General features: G+C 39.5%; 1 protein-coding gene across 19 annotated transcripts in view; it reads left to right on the top strand.

Annotated features, from left to right (window-relative positions):
- ZNF536 (zinc finger protein 536) overlaps nt 1–20,973 on the top strand; it is a 361,158-nt gene that overhangs the window by 134,138 nt on the left and 206,047 nt on the right. Inside the window, exon 1 of one of the 19 annotated variants that reach the window (XM_021540754.2) lies at nt 1,262–1,319. The exons of the other annotated variants lie outside the window; for them this stretch is intronic. The gene's annotated coding sequence lies outside the window, so the exon portion shown is untranslated. Of the gene's footprint in view, nt 1–1,261; nt 1,320–20,973 lie in introns of those variants that run through there. 19 annotated transcript variants of the gene reach the window in all.

The following is a 20,973-nucleotide window of genomic DNA, read 5'->3' as shown; positions in this document are numbered from 1 at the left end:
AATTAAAATAAAATCAGATTTTATAGGATTTCAAAGTATTTGCAAAATATTTTAGACCCACTGATCTGAGAAGGGTAAAAAACTTTCTAAACAGGTCTGTATATGGTTGTTGATGTCAGGCTGCAACTGGGATGGGTTGTAGTACTCCCATTAATTTAAAAAATAGAGAGCATATTTTCCTGTTAAATATTGGGTGCTTTGTTTTGTAAAACTTGATGGCAAAACTGTCATTGACTTTGGTGGCAAAGTTCCTGAAAGACCTGAAATTATGTGAGGTTTGGGAGTAATTTGTTTTATTCACAAATTGTCTGAGAACAGATAGGCATTTTCTCATGTTGCTTTGTTGCTCGAAATTATTTGCAGTGTTCTTCATGGAGCAGTGCTTGGGCTGCTGATTGTTTGCATTGTAAACAGTGTGTTGTAAATATTCACCATCTGATTAGTTGCAGAAGTCAGGTGCTGCTGTTCACGTTCCCTCACTGGCTGGGAGCTGTAACTGGGAGCAGATGCCTGTCCTAATAGTCTCTAAAAGGAAACTATACTAAATAGCCTAAAAACTCAGCCCCTCCTTAGGGCTTTGCTTTATTTGCAGCAAACCCAATAACGTACGAGTCAGTGAGGCCGTCTCCCCAGCTTTGGGTGCCTCAGGGTTTGCTGGCCCAGGCTGCTTGGTGCACGCTTGGGACGAGGTCCTGGCCCCGTGGTGCTCAGCGTCAGTGCTCCTGGTGGCTCCAGGAGCAGGGGAATTGTGCCAGAGAGCTGCAGCATCCTGACCCTGCTGGGATAATGCACCACCTGCTCCAGGCCCACACAGGAGCCCACCTAACCATTCCAGCAAGTGCTGTGCCTGCTGCTGGGTGGGCTTCAGCAGGAGCCCCAGCCAGCCTCTCACACCAGCCAGGCCATTAGCAATTACCGTGTAACACTCCGAATACAGCTCAGGGGACTTCCACAAGTCACTGAAGCTCCTTTATTTTTCCTAGATGTTCCTGCTAGTGGAGCTCTTTTGCTGGAGTAGTCAGAGGTCAAATGCAAAAGGGCAGAAGCAGCATATATCAAAAAAAGTTTGTATCAATGAATATATGTGAGAAATGGTTGTGAATATCTCTTCATTTAAGATTTCAAATGAAACTTTTGTTTAGGTTTCTCTCAATGCACTTTCTTTCCTGGGATTGATAACTTCACTGTTATTTTTCCTAGGCTATTTATGTGGAAGGAGGACTAGATGGAATAGAGCTTAGATTATTGTTGCTCCATTTCACTCTGGTAAAAGTGCTACCGGGGAGAACACAGGATCCTGGCTGTCCATGTTCCATTAGGTTTGTATTTAATTATGGTTCTTCCTTTTTCTCCAGGCACTCTCCAGTTTCCTGGACCACACACTACAATGTTTATCTGGTCACTGTTTTTTTCAGTCCTGCTGAGCACCCTCAATTCCACCTAAAGTGAATGGGAATTGCTGTAGCTCAGCACTATCTAAATAAAGGCCCCTATTATTGATGTCACTGTTTGAGATAATAACTTGTGCCATGCATAAAGAGTGAAATCACTGCGCTTTTTTAATTCCTTCATATGAGATTTTGCTACTCTTTACTTTTCTCCACTGCTCAATGGTCCAGCTAGATAGCATGGCTTTTGAAACAGGCAATGCATTCTCTAATTAGTCACCATTGCATTTACTGATGGATTCAGACAATTTTGTGTTCAGAGTTAATGAATGTTGGCTTTGATCAGTCTCTGACTGTGATTGGTAGCAGTAGTTTTATCCATGCTTTATGCAAGTCACCCAAACCTCTTGGTTATACAGAGCTGAGCTAACAGGCTTACAGAAGAAAGAAAACAAACCACTAAGTGAGCTGTTGTCAGAATGTACATATGCAAGAAACCAGCCTACCTGGTTCCTGAAAGAGATGTGTGGAAAGGATAGCAAGCCCCAGGTGTTTAATTTGATTCTTAACTCTGTGGTCAAAGGTGGTGCTGCAAAAGCTGTATATTCAGTGGGGTTCAGTCCAGGGGATCTTCCTCCTGCAAAACCCACTTGGCTTCCCAGCCTGACTCGACTACCCCATCACTGTGAGTGACGTTCTAGGGAAAAAAGAGGTGTCAAGCTCAAGTAATCAGGCTGCCTTTAATGATCTGTGCAGCTGTCTCTGTCTCCTCTCTGCACAGCTTCTAGATTAGATGCAGGCTACGTGTGTCTTCCCACACCTCTCTGTGCTGCTCTCTCCCTCACTGCATCAGAGCTCACAGGGAGGAAACTGAACCTGTCTGACCATTCTACCGGTGCTTTCCCCACAGGGTTTTGATGAATTTGCATTAGGTGATTATCCCCTCATGCATGTCTTGGAAAGGCAGGTAACTCCACATTGTCAGTTTTCCATCTGTAGCATGTGGATAATGATACTTTTCTGCCTCACATGGGTGTTGTGAGCACTAATTAGTTAATGTCTTTTCAGCACTTTTACCATAGAAATACTAAACAGGTATTGCTATAATTATTATTTCTTATTATTTTGTTGTTCTTCAAACAAGGGATTTTGAGCACTCATCTATGTCTAAGTGTTGGAAGGTATAACTTCCTATACATTAAGTGACAGTGGTGTGGTAATGCCATAAATTCACAAATTCACCCCAGCTGAAGCAGCATTTTCTTTAAAAATATTCTTCTGAAGCAAGAAGGTCACGCCACAAAATACAGCGTCTGTGATATAATAAGGCCTAACATGGTCTATGCTAGTTGAATACAAGTGCATGCTTTGGGTGTACTGTGAGCACTGAAAAGAGCTACAGGGAATGTGGCTTTGGACATCAGTGGCTGAACCACAGTAGTGGCAGTTCAGCAATGCAATATTTCCTGAGCTTGTGCCAAAATCTCTGGACTTCTGCAGAATTTTTGGTTCTTTCAACCCCCTAATTTAAGTAAAACTCTAAAAAAAAAAAAAAAGAAACAAACCACAAACCCCCAAACAACTTGAGCAAAACCTATCACACATTTACATGAAGCCATCACATTCCCCGTGCTTCAGTATGGAAAGGAGGTGTTTACCAAGAGTCATGCCAGAGGTGGTGAGCCCTGTCAGAATAATGCTTCCTCAGCTACAGAATCCAGCCCCAAGATTCCCTTGGCACTGGGATTCCCTAAGACCAAGAGATTGCCTTATTCTCTGTATGACATAATTTTTAGGCCTGGAAATCCTGCTTTTTGGACAAATAACTGAAACATAATTTTTTTTTTTTTTTCTCAGAGAAGAGGAATTCTGATGTATGAAAGCTTCTTCTTGCAGATCAAGGGCCTAGTTTCTGTAGTAGGCTTCCTTTTCCTTTCTACTGCTGTGGAACCTTTTCCATACGGTCAGAGGACAATATAGAAGGCTAATGGCATGAAGGATTCAATTTCCCAGGTGGAAAGCATAGGCATAGGAGTGAAATTCTTATTATGTACAGCCAGTTGGAATTGGATGCAGAACAAAGCAGATCCCTGGCAAGCATCTGAAGAACTGATTGATGATGGAGCACTGTGAGGGGAAGGAGTAGAGGCTGGCAGGTAGGGATGGGAGGGACAGGAACTACGGGAAGCTGCAAATCATCACCTCTGGTCCACAAAGGCCAGGAAAAAGGAATGCAGCTCAAGTCTTTAGCCATCATTTTCTTGGAGCTTTTTAAGGATCCATGAAGGCATTGGCTGTAATGGGATTAGAGTTGGTGTGGAGGCACAAAGCCCCTGTGCAGATGTCCTTGCCTTGCTGCTGCTGCCCTTGTGCAGCAGCAGGAGTTGTGCTGGTGAGGAGAGGCCCTCGTGCTAGGCTGTGGCTTTACAGAGGGCTCCCCTGTGCCACGTCCCAGCAGGATTCCTGCTCCGTGACCACACGTGCAGCTGAAGTCACCAGCCCATCCCAGAGCAAAGTCTCAGCTGTGTGTGACACAGGGCAGGGGGAATGAGGAGCTTGGGCCTGGGCCAGGTGTGCAGGTCTTTCTGTGCTCTTTTGGACACTGGGCAGGGCTCAGAGGGACAGGCTGGAGAAGGCTGCCAGCTTAGTCCTCTCAGCAGAAGGCAACTGCTGCCCTGCTCAGCTGCCTGGATCCCATAAGGATTTCTTTTGTTTCCAGCCCTTCCCATGGGACTTTCTGCAGGGAAGGTACAATCATCCCCATACAACAAGCTGTCAGCCTTGTGACAGCTATATAGTGCCTGGACTGGTTTGTCTGCAAGTGAGCTCTTTCCAGCTAAGTCTGTTTCCAGCTGAGGATGGTCTGGGAGTGACTGTGAGAACAAGAGTACCCTCTTTTGAGGGTCATTTTGAAAATGGCTGTGTTTGTAGAGATGAGATTCCATACATGATGGAGATAAATAATGTAGGAGAGTCTTGCAGCTCCTATGTCATCTGGCATGGTTTTCTTAGTGTTGGAGTCTGTTAAAAAAAACCTTAGGCTTTGGTAAATTTGTCTCTAAAAGTGATTTAAAATCTACAGTTAAGATGGGTATACTTTTAAGTTAAATACCTGATTAAATGCAGAGAGGATATGTATTTTCAAAAATTGACAGCTGAGGTTTTTTTGTGGTTGCCTGTGCTTACATACTCCCTTCTGTATTTTATGGCTTGCACCTGAAGTTACTTATGCATTATGCCCAGCAGCTATATGCATATCCATTTATGTGACCTTGTAATCCGTTTATTAGTGCTTTAGTGCCTTGTTGCTGTTATTTGTATCAGCCTTAGCCACAAGAAGTTAATTTCAGTAGAATTTCATAAACTAAGATTGAAAGAAGTAGTTCACTGAAAGTTATAAAGCAATGGGAACAGTTAAGTCATGACAGAATTTCTTCCTAACTTCAAGGAAATAACAATGTAAACTAGCATTTTATCAATTTTGTTGTTTAAAATTTTATTTTTGTTAAGCGTTAATTAACTGTTATTTTTATAATGTGTTTTCAGAAAGACAAAGTTTATAGAGATGTGTCATGTTAGTAAATCAACAGATATCTCTGCAGGGAAAAAATTGCTACATTTTAGAGGAAACAAGTCCTTTTTCTGGTCCCAAAGTCTTATCTGTCTTGGGCTTTTTTGTTGAATTTTTTTTTCCCCTCTCTACCCTACTGGTTGGTCTGATAAAACCATCTCTCTATAACACTTCTCATTCTTAGAACAGACCATCACAGTTTCAACAGTACACCTATTACATTCTGTAAACAATTTTATTTAATTGATGTCAGAATTGAATGCTATTTTTAAACATAAATGTATGAGTGGATTATCTGGAGAGAAGTTTTCAGTACCTGTGACTGTATCATACTAAACTTATTAAGAGGCCATTGTCAGTACTTCTTTTCGTGACTGCAACTTGGTGCTGTGTTATAAATAAAAGACCAACCTTCCAATGTGTTCCCAACTGATAGGCTTAAGATTCTGTGTGTCTGTACCATAAAATAAAAGATCATCCTATTGGAAAACAAAACTCCATTAATTAAGCATGCACTTGTATATTTTTATAATGTTTTTATAGTTTTAGGAAGGGACAAATCCCATGGTGTCGTCCATGAACAGAGCTGAACTAACAGTGGCCCACTTTTAGCTTGGGTAAGAAGCACTGTAATAGACTGGGTTGCTGTTATAGAAAGTTTATTGTTATTGGTATATAAACTAGCTGGGGGCTTAAACACAGAGCAGCTGGGTAATTTAGCTAGCTCCTGGATCCAGTTTAAAAAAAAATCTATGTTCTGTCCACAGTAGGGGAATGGTCATAGCTGAGAAACTGCTCTGCATTAGATTGTGCCACACCTGTGGCGTGTTCACCATCGTGAGCTGTGTAGCTGGAGAAAACATTAAATCCCTCATTACTGCCTTGCATAGGACAGATACTTCAAGCAGTTGCACATTTATCTGTGGTTAAAGTAATTAAAATGAAACCAGGGCTCATTCACTCAATTGGGTGTTTTCAGGATTTTGGTGTGCGTTGTGATTAACAACAGTATGCCTTTGATTAGGGAGGTGACATTTTTAGGGAAGACTTAGCCTTTCTGATGCTTCTGTTCACTGGGTAAATCTGAGGTGACAGGTATGTTGTTAGCTCTCTCACTCTTTGTTGGGAAAGCTAAACTTGTGAAACTGGAACTAAATTACATATTTTTTTCCTTTAATTTGAGAAAGAAATGCGCCATTAACACTTCGGATTCTAGCCAAGCTCATGCTCTGATAGCCACTACAGTCAACTGATGGAGTAAATTGTTTGGAAAACTCTTTATCATTAATGTTTCCTATTTATTTATACCAAGTAAATGAGGGGAAGAAACTTTTGAGTTGTAACCAGGTAGTAGTACATTGAACTTCCTACCAGTGATGTCCTGGGGTTTTCTGGCTGTTTTTTCCTTTTTTCCCCTCCTTATTTAACGTTTTCAAATTATCACACTTGTTGCTACTGACTAAATAAAACCTTAATAGTTTCTTTAAACTCCTAAGCAAACTCAGCCTGTTGCATGGTTTCACAGAAGTCAAGAAAGCCAAGTTGTTTGATTTCTCTGTTGAGAAACATAAATGCTTTTGGGATCAGAGAGCTTCTGTGGACAGGAACTCTTCTCTTCCTTTGCGCTAGGAAGTTGTTGTCTTCTTAGCTATCCTGGATGTGAACCTGGCCAACATCAGCCAAGACATTCAGGCTGTAATAAAACTAAGAATATTAATGGCATTTAACATTGCTTTTTTTTTCATTAATCAATCAAAGAAGTCAAAGCAGCAGGCACAACTAATATTACTTACAGTTAGATATGGCTACATCTCTCTCATAAAAAGTGTTTTTCTGCAGTATTTAACCATTGTTGGCAACAATCATCAATATTAATCCTTAACAGCAACATGATAACCAAGCCAGCAGATAAAATGGCTGTTAAAAAAGTAGGAAAAAAAAGGAATAATAGGATTGTGGAATTTTAATATTCTCCAGCTATTTATTAAAAAGTGCTTATTTTGTATGTGTTTATTTCTAATAATCAACTGTAACATTACTTTGCAAAAAACTGTAATTGCTTCTTAATTTCAAATCCCAGTTCCTTTGTGCTGTATACAAAGGTAGGATATTTCTGTACTTATTGTTCACAGCACTCTGTGTAAAAAATCACGTTCATTTCAAGAAGCTGTTATGGTATTGATTCTGGTAAAGACTTCCATTAACTGACCAATCTAAATCTCATAAGTGATGTCAGGATAGTTATGCATTTGCTTGGTTCAAGTATTCAGCCATTATGTTAGAATGCAGGCAGTGTCTGAATATGGCTGTTAAATTATTTCTAAATACCGAACCAGAACAGCTTAACAGTTCTGCAGTTTGAGACTGACACAAAAATGACAATCTGTCACCTCTTTGTTTTTTAAATATTAACGTTGTATTGGGATAGTATTTTTGGAGTAAAAACCTGTGGCACGAGAGGATAAGTGACATAAACAAAGGCAGCTGGGCTGCATGAAATAATGGAACAATAAGGCCCTTACAGCCGTTCTCATCACTCCAGTATGTTAATTAGCATTCTGTTGTGGCCGCAACACTGAAAACATGTAATCTGTATTGGTGTACTGTACAGCTGTGAACACACATTCTTTTTTGTTAGTCCCTAGAGTTAGCCTTGCCATTGGCATATGTGTGTGGGCCAAAAGTCAAACCAGCACCACTAAAATGCCACGCTATGGAAGCGAGAGAGATTTTCTTTTATTTATTTCCATCGTAACCTGTGATGTAATCTGGTTACACAGCTTCTGTCTGTCTGCTGATTCTTTTACCTCCTGCGTGGGTATATGTTGTGTGTGAATCTGTGTGTGAGTGTGTCTGCACGTCTGTGCAGAGACTGGGTGTATACATGGCCAAACTAATAATCTGAAATAAGTGATCTGGGAGGATAAAATCTGCAGTAAATAAATAAAAGCTTTTTCCTCAGTAGAATAGTTTAAAAAGTCCACCATGAAGAACATTACTGTATTTTATTTTTAATGGGTAAAGCTAGTTTGGTTTTTTTATTTATAATTTTATTAAATAGTTTGGAAAACATTGATGCTTCAGTGAATTCAGCTGCACAGACATGGAACACTTGCATTTCTTTTAGTTTTGGAACAAATAGGCAAAAAAAACCAGTGGTAGCAAACCAGAAGAAAGCTGATTAGGGAAGAAAAAGTTTTCCATTTATACTTCCTTTCAAAATAAATAATACTAAAGTCACAATCTCAGCTCACCATGTCCATGTTAAACTTATTTGGCCAAGGGCTGGAGAAGACCACCTGATTTGGTGAGATGGAAATCATCCCTCAGTTGTGGGGATTGGTATTTCTTTGTAGTGCTCCTGTAATTAAAAAAAATCTGATCTCTTTTAACACACAGGTATTTACCTAGCAAAGAAGCTTCCCTTTTGGCTCATGAATGGGATTTAAAATTAACAAATAAGATTTCTGGTATTTCCTTCTAAATGTATATTTTCACAGTGAATATTCACTTGTCAAACCTGTTTGCTAGTCTCCCTTTATTACTTTGTTGTGATGATCTCTGTATCCACACATGGAAAAAAAGAGGTAGGAAATTTTTTTCTTAGAAAATAACTTTCGGTGCTCTTGGGTGAATGCATCCTTTATCCATACTCAGATGATAAGAGTGAAGGCTTAGCTCATATTTCTGCACTAATCTACTTCAAACCTGATCTTGAAAAATTACCCTCATTGCACAAAGAAAATACAGCATTTAAGTCACCATGCTGATCAAATTTGGTTCTGCTTTTTGACTGTGGAGGGAACAAATTGTTTGGTGATTCTGTGATGTGAACCAGCATCCACTAGGGAACTGAGTAAGTTGTTTTTGGTTTTTGTTAACCACTCTCTTTCTTTCCCAAGTAGATTGTAACTCTTTCAACGAGACAGATACATTATTAAAGTATCATATGTATGACAAGTATTGAAAGGTTTTAAAAAAATAGGCTTAATACTTTATATTGCTCTGGATAGCATGATTTTAGACTAGGGATACTAAATATTTAGATTTCATGCTTGTATTACTGTTTTTATGGAAATAAAAATCAGGAATGCTGCTTTAGAAATTAAATTTCTACAGAAACAAAATACAGGCTGCCAAAAAGAGAATAAGAAGAAAACCAAAAATGTTAGTAGCTGTGTCTGAATTTGTCTTTATAGTGGTAAAAGTATATAATTAATAGAAGAATTTTAGCTCCAGATGTGGCTATACTATAATAGAGCCTTATAAATGCTACAGAAAGAAAAATTGCTTGGAACGAATGAGAACCAAATCAAGAGCACACCTGGGTTTGACAAAGATTGCATTTACTGACTGCTGTGCTATCACATTACAGAGAAAGACCAAGTCTTTGGGAGCAGCTGTAGAGAAAGGCCTGGCAAATCTGCATGCAAATAGCAGCACATTGTTAACTTAATCAGATGCCGAGGAAAAGATGTGCCAGACCATGAGGATGATCTATAAACAAGTACAGAGTCCAGAGACATTGTGAGGGCTAGGCAGATAAAAAAGGTATACCACAAGGGTTCTGTCCTTGGGTCAGATTCTTGTCTTTTATGTTGCCTGAAGGTCTCTGCCACTCGGGCTAACTTATCACACTGTTTGTTACAGCCCCTTGTAGTAAATTTGTCAAATAGTACCCGGGTTGTTCTTCTCACGGATATAAATAATTGCATATTATTTTGGGAGTTTGGTAGCTCTTTGTTCCTTGGTGGTAGAGATACGGGTATTATTTTCTGAAGGAACAGTGTGTGATTTCATAACTCTCATTAAATAATATTACTGTATAAATGTCCCAGTGTAGTGAGATAAGAAATAGCGTGATACACCATATAAAGAGACAAATCTTCCATTAAAAGGAAATCTTTCTTACAAACTGAAGTGCCCTGACAAAAACAGTCTAAAGTTAAAGATACCTGCTCTTCATAAAATTTTTTAATATTAGTGGGAATATACGTTTAAAAATCTTCTCTTAGTCTAATATAATAAAAAAATAAAGAAGTAATACTATTTAATCACCCACAGCTTAATAGTGCCTTAGTTGTTTACTGCCATTGCACTAATTGCTCTGTACTAATGTGTTTTTGTGTGATTTCCAGTAGTGCTAGAAGAACTGAGATCCATAAACAATTAAATATAGTGTTTTTATGTTAAAAATATATCTGCTGTAGACTAGCAAATGAACAGTGGTATTCTTTTAAAAACAAGAGAGAGTTGGCAGTTGCAAAGCTGCAGAGCACTAGGTATTTTTCATTGCATCTTTTCCACAGTGTCAGTGGAGTAATCTTTATGAATAAGCAAACTGCAGAAAGCTGAGCATTTTTATATTATATTACGGGCCAGAATCTCCTCTCACACAGTTATAAATCAGACATAACTTTATTAAAGACAGAGGATTTACACCCACCCAAAAGAGGTGGACTCAGGCCTTTTGTTTCTGCAAATGCCTTTGCTTTTTTGTTGTTGTTGTTTGTTTTTGTTTTTCCTCAGAAATGTAACTTTTAAAATATAAAGCTCAGATTCCTATTGCAGAATCTCCCCAGCAGAAATATTTTGGCTGATCCTGCCACATGGCAAAGCCCGCACGGGGCCAGCCGTGCTGGGCAGGCAAGCCAAGGCCAAGGAAGAGATTTGGGTGCCTGGCTGTGAGAAATGACACTCCGAGACTTGTAGCAGAGGAAGCAGCACCGTTTATAAACCACAGTGTACCCTGCCAGAGGGTTAATTGGGTGACATTGTTGTTGGCTCCAGAAGGAGCTCGCTGCCTGAGACAGGGCACCGCAGCGGGGACTGCCAGGGTGAGCGAGGTGAGGGGAAATTGGACGTAATAGCATTAATAATAATAATTAAAGACCAAGAGTAACAAAAGAACGCATAACTAATACACCAGTCTTGCTTTTTATTACAAAATTAATATTCATATGAATGCTATCAGAGTTATTCAGTATTAAACTGGTAAGACAAAAGCCACATTGTAATATATTATACAGTATATTACAAGATGTTTGTGTCTGTGGATTTTGACCAGCTGCAAACAAACGAGCAGCACTACCAAACAGACTGCTTCCAGGTCTTCAGCACAGAGTCCTCAGTCAGCCTAGGATCCCAAACCCAGAGAAGCAGCAATGCTCTTCACTTTATATGGGGCGAGGTAATGAGATCAATTAGATCCTCATCCATTGAACTGTAGACAGCTGTTGGTGCATAATAATCATCATTAGAGATGGGTGAATGTGGGATACTTGATTTGCCAGACTACCCGCAGGTATTCTAAAAATGCCAGACTTAACTCTTGAGTATTTTGAGTACTTGAGGCCAACATTTTCTCTGAAGTCTCTCGTGGGACTGTTGATCATAAAAGAAGGGAAAAGGTACATCTGAGAGCAGGGAGAGCTAGAAGGCTGCCAGGCTGTTTCTCAGGGTCAGAGAAAGTTGAGCAGATAAACCCTGCCAGCTGCTCTGTACTCACCACCCTCTTCAGCCACATGGAGCCTGGGAGCAACTCACCCTAGTGTTAGCTGTCCTCCTGATATCAGCCAGCTCCTTGTTCTGTCTGCATCGGAGTTTCATGGTAAGAATTGCACCCTCTCTAGGCTTGGCTGCATGCTCTCCCTGTCCAGCCCAGAGCTCAAATGTCACCCATGAGCAAGGATGCCCCCACGCTGGCTGTGTGTCAGTGCAGCCTGCTCGTGTGTAAGTGAGGTTAGTCTGATTCTGGTGTTGTGTTTTGGAGGATCTTGTGTTTTCCAGTATTGCAGCTGGAGCCTTTAAACCTCCAACAGGCATCATAAGCACCACTAGCATGTCCAGCATATTGTCACTGTGTTGTGAACTCCACTGGTTGTGGTTATTAATTTCAGAATTTTCTTTGAATCCTCAAACAATACAAGTATTTATTTATATGTTAAAAATATTATAAAAACCTCTTAACAGGTTCTCTTATTAATATACATCCTTGCAGCTCCTATGGACTTTTAACCTCTATAACAGTTCTTCTAACTGAGTCCTTTTAGAGGTAGTGGGTGCTGGCATTCCACGGAATATGATATACATGGCTACTGTTTAGTTTTGGTTTGGCAGCATAAAATAAAAAGTGAATGTAGACATGAGCAAAAGCTTTGGCCCTAATTTGGAAAATAATTCTTAGGTGTCCTGCAAGTTGGTATGAGGATTGATTTGCTAATGCTTGTACAATACTCTGATGCTCTATAAGTATTTAGTAATATTAAGTCCACATGCATCACTTATTTATCATCAATATCTGTACAGTCTGTGGGTTTGGTTATGGAATAGTAGAGCTTAGAAAGGAAGAAAAGGAAACAGACATTATGGTTCTGGCAACTGGCAAAATACAGCAACTGGCAAAATGTGCTTTATTCTTCCTGCACACAGATAATATTTGGGTAGATGGTCACACAGTACCAGTGTGCAAATATTTATCTGTTTGCAAAGAGAATCTCAGCTTTTATTGCCCAATGTCACAAACCATTATTCTTGTAAACACCATTGGATTTCCCATATGCATAAAGACTATTATTAAAAGTAAGGGTCTGTGGAAAAAGAATCTAACATATCTTTTTAGATTAAATTCACTGTACTAGTTTTATGGCCTAGTATGTTTTTGGTAGATGAACTAGCTGATTGCACTTGGAGATTCATCTGCAATAGTGGCCTAGTGTGTGCAAGAACAAATTAAGCTTCTGCACTTAAAACACACTGAACACCCAAGGCAGAGGCTAGATGGCAGGTAATAGGGATCTCTTAGTTCTCTTTCATGGGTGCACTGTCATCATCAGTTTGGTTCTAGCAGCTGCTCCTTCCTTGCCACTTGGTTTTATTTCCTGTTCTCAAATAATCTCTCTCATTCAGAGGAAGGCAAAGACAGCCACCTTCTTGAAAGCTGGCAAAATGGGATAAAGGAAAGTGATGAAGGAAGACTTCAAGCCAGACATTATCTCTCTCTGGCATGGCTGAACTGGGGTGCAGATGCTGCTGGATAGATTTCACCATATTTTTCATTAGAGATATATCAGTAATGAAGTATCATGAGATGGAATATCAGTATTATCATGCCAATGTATTTTGGGTTGTGGAATTTCAGTACATCCATTGAATCCACTGAATCAGAAGACATTTTATGTTTGTGTTTCTGGGTTATTTGAGGTGTTCTCAGCCTCGGTGGTGGAAGAAAATGTGGAAGCCTCAGCATTCCTGGGACTGCCTGAGAGGGGCTTTGTTCAGTGTGAGCAAGGTCCTGCCAAACCCTGACCTCAGCTCTGCACAAGTGTGTGTGTGTGGCTTTCTACTTTTGGTTTCCAGCTCATGCCTAGTTCTTGAAAGTAATCATATTATGTTTGTGGAAATGAGAAGAGGAAAATCTACATGAGAGAACCACCAGGGGAATGTGAGAGCCTTATGATTTCTTGACTTCTCTCCAGTGCTGTTGTCTTCAAAATGGAATTTACTTTCCTTCAACTTTTTTGCTTCCTTCTTCTCACTAGGTACATAACTGTAAGCCCAACTAAATGTATGTGATGGGTGGCCCCAAAGTAATTTAGCAGTTATGCCCTGTAAGAACATGGTATAGGAAGAGCAGTGATGCACTGCCAGTTCAAACACTACCATGTTTCTCCTCTCCTCCTGTACTAAAAGTTCTAGAATCATGTTTTGGTCACAACAGTCAGCAATTAGGATGAAGCAACATGATGGTTATAACTGGTTACAGGTTACAATTACAAAGCTTACCACAGTGAGGAAAATTAATTTGCAATATTTTTAAAGGTTTTTGCCAATGACAAGAAGTGAAAGAATTAAACAAGTTAGTTTATGTCCTTCCCCCATCCCTCTAGCTCTTCCCAGATAATTCCAGTCATTCATTTCTCCAACTCAGAAGCATTTTAAATTAAGCTAAAGGGGAGGTTATCATCACCAAGTAATTATAATTATAATCGGAAGCAAAACTTGAAATGCAGTCTCCCAAGGTGATGCAGTTATTCTTGGGTGTCAAAGTAAATCTCCTTCTTCTCCATGCCCACTGTGTCCACAAATGGAAGGCAACTGGACTCTGACCCTGAGTACAGTGGGATATTGTGGTAGACTGCAGGTATCAGAAATGCAGCAGGATGGAAGCAGTTGGGATCTCCCAGTGTTTAGACCAATTAAAACCACATGTGTCCTGATCTTATCAGTTGTGGTTGCAACTGGCATTTCTGTGGTCGATACTTTCTGTTTTTCTGCCAAAAAGGACCCACCTTGTGGTTGAGGGGTTTCTCTCAGGTGATGTTCCATTTTTTGAATATACCCTGCTCTAAAGTAGAGCAGCATTTATGAAACACGAGATTGAAAAGCACGGTGCCTGTTAAGTCAGAACTTCAAACAGTACTGCTGTTCCAAACAAAACATATAGAATTCTGTCATTAACTCATGTGCCTGTACAAAGATTGTATGAGGTGAAGTGGACAGTTTCCAGCAAAAGAGGCTGACACTTTTTTTAGCACTACTGACCAAATACAGTGTTGAGATAGATGATGTTTATAATCTTTTTGGTCTGCAGCCTTCCCTTATTTTTTTGCAAGTAGCCTCTGTCAAGCACAGCTGCCTCATACACCTGTTTTTTTCTTTTCATAGCATGAGTAATGACAGTGGGGATGCAGCAGTAGAGAGCAGATATAGTGCATTGTGTTTCTGCTACCAAAAAGTATCTTTGAATATTATCATGTTGCTTCCCTTGCTGACATGGAGCTTGGAAGATGCTAGATTATTATCACTCATCTTGTAAATGTTTTGTTCTACCTGTGGGTACTTATTTGAGGATCTTTACTGCCCTTGAAGTTTCACCCAGGTTGCATCAGGTAAGGTCTCTTAAAGATTTTGCTGGAACAACTTTTAATCTAAGCATTATTCCTACACATGAAATAGATTTCTTTGCAGCTCTCTGGTCAAAAGAAAGATACTATCTAACCATGACCATTTCTACACCAGGCTCTCTGAGTTCAAATTCTGTGTGCTCAGCATTCCCTCTAGTCTAAAGCAATGGACACTTTTTTTCTATAGCAGCAACACAGACTGAATTCCCATCCATTATCGTCACAAAAAGTGATGGCTCATTTTTCAAAGTACTGATTGGCAAAAATTTTGTGGATGACTGTTTTTGATTATGATTATTTTTGTAGATGGGTTATTTGCTGTGCTCGTCAAGTGCTCCCCAGACTTTGAGTCCTGATGTTGTCCAGGCAATTGAGCGGCTATACCATAGCCTGTTTAACTAGTCTCATGGGAGACAGTTTGCCTGCTCACTCACCTAAATTGGTGTTAGTGTAGTGTGTGGAGTGGAAAGACTCCCTTCAGTTAGGGCAGTATATTCCAGATCAGGGATTTTACTTTTTGTTTATTTGTTTGTTCGTTTTATGTGGTTTCTTTATTTAGAAGCTGTTGTTGCTGGGTGACTGCTGGCAGAGTGCTGGATAACTTCAGAAGGACACAGCCTGGCTGAATAGATCATGTCACAACTCCAAACATTAGAGGTAGAATTGCCACCAGTTCCTGTTGTTGGCTCTTGTTTTGTCAAGGCTAGAAAAATGCTCACTGATTTGATAAGCAGTTAAAGCATCCTCCAAAACAGGAGCATGAAATGGATGGATCTGTACTCCATGAGAGCTCTGTAATGGCAGAAGTGTGCATGATCAGATATTCCTGACCTCTACCAATGGGCTATTGGCCCGTCTGCTCCTCCAAGTTTTCTCTGTCATCAGCTGTGCTGCCAGAGCTGCTCTGGCCAACTCTTCTAAGCCATGGCCAGCTTGCTGGGAGCAGGGAGCCGGGCTCCTCACTGCAGATTTCGAGCAGAATGGCAACTGGCTCAAAACTCTTGCTTTGGCACCCTTCAGCCATCCAGGTTCTGTTCTTTATCCCTCTTTTCCCAGTTTTTCTCTTGCCTTGCCAAAGAAATGTGGCACTAACAGAATCTTCCTTTCTGGCAAATTATCTGAGGTATTCTTTGCCAGAAGACCCAGAAATAGGGTTTTTCCTAAAATTAGTTCCAGAAAAGAATCAGAGGAAAGGGAGACAAGAAGATAGATTTGTCAGCTTTGGTGCTGGCACTCTTAGGGCCATGTTTGCTGGCTCATTTTGTTCACCTTGTGAAATTTCAGGGAAATCCAACAAAGAATTAGCATCTCTTGGGACTTCAATCCCTATTGTACCAACCTAAATGGCTTGCTTTTCTCTGGAGAAGCCAAAAAATGCTAGCAGTAGCTGCTTGCAACAGGTTTCTCTAATAGCAAACTGGACATGAAGACAGATTTTGGGAAAACCTTTTTTTTTTTTTTTTTCCTGAAACTTGTTTCAGTGAACAAAGGAAATTGAGAGCTTTTTGCTGTTGGAATACTTCCCTGTTTAACTGGGTAAAAAATCCAATTTGATTTGAGGTGCTCTCACAGCCCCCTCAGAACAACCTCCCAGAACTGAGGATTTTCTTGCCTGTAAAATTTGAAGAGCTTAAAGCAGAAGTTGTGCATTTTTGCAGAGTTTCTTTGGAAGATCAGAATTTCTAGTTAAATATACATTTAGTATGCTGAATGCATGGTCAACCACAAAACCAGAAAAATGTATATCCTTAGCATCTTTGGACTGTGGGTTGTCCATTTTTTTCCTTCTCAGTTTTGGTACCTGAGTATTTCCTGTCTCTGCCTCAAGCTGTGAATAAACACTGCACATTGTCCCAAAGGCTGTGGAGCTCTCAGCTCCCCGATTTGACCCTGCAGGAGCTGCCTGAATTCTCCTCTGCTGAAGTGAGCACTATTATCAATCCTATTAAACATTCCGTGCAAGAATGGGGGTACAGGGGTGGGTGGGGTGGGGTGGGGTGTCCCTTTAAAAGCACTGGGTTAGTAGCAGCACAATTAGACTTTATTGTCTTTAGTTCCTACTATACCTCTGAAGCACTTGTATGGAATGGATGCTTCAAATTAAGTATGACCTGGTTGTCCAATCCCAATTACCTAAAGAATCCCTCAATTTGCTTAACAATTCCCTCACAGCTATTATGGCTCTGACTGATTGTCCCCAGGACTCTCTTAGGCTTACAGCTAATGTAATTGATTCTTCAGTAGTAGCCTGAAGGGCCATTTGGCTTCAACCATGGTCGGGAGATTTTTTATTTTTTTCTTTAACCTAAGAGAATGGTTATTTTTTAATAGTCATTCTGGTTTTGGAGGGTGAGGGTGGAGGGAATCATCTGGTTGCAGCTTGGAACAACAGTCTGTGCCAGATGGGGATGTATTTTCCTTGGGCTCTCAGTTAAATTGGCTTTGGATGGAAGGTCTATGTAGACTTCAACCCAAAATTTGGATGAATATTTCTGAAAAAAAAACCTGTAGTGAATGCTTCATTCTGACATTTTCCACTCTTTCTTCCTCTCAGATTTGTAAGAACGTTTGGGATTTTTTCTGTAACTGAATGAATCTCAGATGTGACAGATGAATCTTTTCAGTTGTGGCAAAGCTATCAATCCTCAAATAGTCTCATTCCCAAGTTCTGTATACAAGGGTTGGTTACAAACTCTGAAACTATAAAGTGGATTGTCTTTTCATCAAGGACTAGATCATAGGATTCTGCAGGCTGGGTTAGTAAATCTGCATTAGTGACAGTGCTCAGTGAATCTCATGCTGTTGTGTCAGGCTCTTACATTCCGAGTTGTGTTGTGGCCCTGTTTAGTTACTTTTATTTTTCTCTTAGAAAAAGTTTATAGCTGCAAGGACAAAATTCTATCAAAGCCCTTTTCAGAATCATCACTCCCTTTTTTCACCAGATCTCACAAACCCATAGCTAGAACACCCATTAGAGGTAATTTAAAACAGATAAAAGGAAATAATTCCTGACACAGTGAGTAGTGAACTTCTGGAACTTGCTGCCAAGGGAATTAATGGAGGCAGACAGCATCAGCAGGCTCAGAAAGGGATTAGACAGATTCATGGAAAACAGTTCAATAAACAGATAGTAATAAACAGGTCAATAAACATCTAAAAAAATTGCCATAGCTTTGAGTCTTGAAGGGCACTAATTTTCTACATATCTAGAACCTGAGAATTGAGGTGCTTAAACTTGTTGAGAATGATAAAGAGATCCTCGGATTGCTATTTGGTTAGATATGGGGACAGAGGAGGAAGAGAAAGGGGACTGATGTCTGTCAGAACACAGCAGTGAGTTGTTTTTCTACCTGAAATCCATAAGGAAGGGAATGACTCTTTCAATGGGAGTCCTTAAAGGAATGGTTCACTAAGAATGTTGCTGAGTTGGATTCTCTACAGCTCTGGCAGTCTGTGAGAATGCTAGATTCTCAAAAATGTCTTCAAAGTCCAGAACTGCAAAACGTATCTTTTACAGACAGACTAGGATCTTACTAGGCAATGGAAGGCCTTATATTCCATCTCCCTGCCCCCCAAAAAAATAAAAATCTGAGCAGAATATGTTGTCTATATTGCTTAATGCATTGTAAAAAGATGTCAACATTAATTACTAGAACGATATACTTGCCAACAAAATAATGCACAAAATGCACAATATTTTCCGGTTCTCTTCCATATGCAGGCCATTAATTAATGTCTTTACAAAATGAACATTTTAAGTAATAATTTAGCCTTGATTCTGGTAAAATATGATTTTGAAAGCAGTGTTCATGGTGAAGCCATGGAGATGCCAGCTGCCCTTTGGTAAAATATGTGGTATAGATTGTAAAACAATATTTTTCCTGCTCAAGGTAAGGGAACACTGACTAAAAGTTAGGCTATCTCTACAGAAAAGGCATCGGGATCTTGAGAGGATTTAATTCCCTTTAAAGGTGGGTGTCTGATTCAGATAGATGAGATACTGGGAACAGCTACAAATGGGTGAGACAGATTGTGTCTTAAAAAAAGACTATAATAAAAACAGAAAGTGCAGGTCACATAATGTGCCAGACCATATTGTAGTCTGGCAGAGAAATGGCTGGAGCCAATACTAGCACTATTTGTTTATAAGTTACATTTTCCTCATCTGTTCTCTACCTGCAGAGTGACTTTGCATCTGCTTAAGATTTCAAGGTTATTGAACAAACTTGTCTGTTTCCTGATTGAAATTTCACTTTGATTCCCTCTTCAGCTACTGAAACTTGTTATAATTAATGCTTTATAACATACCAATGGCCACTGACGCTCTGCCTTATAGAAATTTGAAATATTAGATATTATAGAAAAATAAACCTTGCAAACTTTCTGGTTAGTGACATCTCCTACAAGCAGTGCTGAGGTTTGCTAGTCTTAATTTAAAAAAGTATTTCAGCCTGGGTCTATATTTAGGCAAGTTCATAAATTTTGAGCAAAATTTTGGAGTGGAAGTAAATATACAATGAAAATAGAGTAGCGATATTAGTGTGGTCATTGTTTGCATTCTGCTTGGTTATTCCAAAATGTTTTAATTGCAAATGCTTGTTAAACTATATTCCCTTATGTATAGGACATCTTCCAAATGAACTGATACTTTTTTATCTATGAATGAGCCCCTTAGGTATCCCAAAGATATATGGTCCTCAGGAAGGAAAATATTATTCAGGATATATAGCAGCAGTCAACTGATTGCCATGGAAGATCATGTAAGTAGAAGGCCTGATGATGTTGAAAGAAGATGACAAATGGGAGTTGTTACAGGAACTTTTTGAGGAAAAGCCTGTACTTATTTTTGGTAGTCATCAGTGTAGTTGCTTCATGAAATTAATAATTAAAAAAACAGGAAAGTGCAGAAATTTTGTTTATAAACATTTTTGCCAATTAAAATAAGCCAGAACAGAGTTTCACCTGTATGTTTAGATTCATGCCTTGCTCAGGGCATTGTCTTTGCAGAGAAAAAGATTCTGTGTCACCCCTCCTGTGTGCACAGACACTGTACCTGGTCCCTTATCAACCACACAGACACATCAGTCTGAACCAAATGTTTCCTTGCTGCACACAGCAAATTCAAGATAGAGGAAAACGTTTTCAATACTGGTGTTAGTCTCTGAAAAAAAAAAAAAAAAAGAAAAAAATTACCGTTAGAAATAATTCCAGTGCATTGTTGTTTAGTTACTGTCTTTTCTCCATATCACTGCATCCTCTCATCAACTCTATTCTATTGCTGATGTATCCCAAAGTGCTTTGGGTTGATGGTGGCAGTGCCACTGGTGGGAGAGTATTCCACTGTCAGTGAAATAATGCATAAAGAACTGGAAGCTCCTGGGGATATATTTTCCATTTGAATTTTTATGTTTATTTTCATTCATGAAACCTGATATAGCCAGTCAGTAATGTTCAAGGTAGGACTCCCTGTTCTCCCTGTATTTTAACTTCATGCTCCATTGCTACTCAGCAGTACTACAGTGATATTTTTGAGCAGGGAAAAGAAGGGTGAAGCCCTCACCAATCTGTTAGAGAAACTCTAGAGCAGTGTGTTGCTGTAGTTAAATGGTGTGTGGCTTATAGTAAAATTACACGTGGGTGAATTTTTTCTTTAAAATGTTTGTAAGTAATATGTTACAGGCCAATGTAGTTTGGTTTTAATTCTGATTGTTTTTTTTAATTGGAAGTAGCTTTTCAGGAGAAAAAGGTTTAACTGCAGATGTCCACCTTGATTTTTGTGTTCTGTGTTAACAACTGTAGGATATGGGTAAATTATATATTTTTATGTATATGTAGTCATCATAAGCTTCAGATCTCTGTGGATTGAAGTTCCACCCTGAGATCCATATATGTATATAAAACTTAGTCACTGATTCAGTGTGAGTTTGGACAAAAACTCATGAGGTTTATTATGAAGACTCTCACCAAGTTGGTTTTGTACTTGGTCCATCAAGTATACTTTTAAAATTTGTATTTCCCAATTTTTAAAGTCTTGGTATCCCTGCATATCATGGACTTTGATGTTTTATGCTTTTTATTAGGTACTTTTGCCTGCCATGTTTGGTGGAAG

Source organism: Lonchura striata, chromosome 13 (genome assembly GCF_046129695.1).
Source record: "Lonchura striata isolate bLonStr1 chromosome 13, bLonStr1.mat, whole genome shotgun sequence".
NCBI classification, from domain to species: domain Eukaryota; kingdom Metazoa; phylum Chordata; class Aves; order Passeriformes; family Estrildidae; genus Lonchura; species Lonchura striata.
Note: the sequence above shows the minus strand (reverse complement) of the source record. Positions and strands in the feature narration are given on the sequence as shown.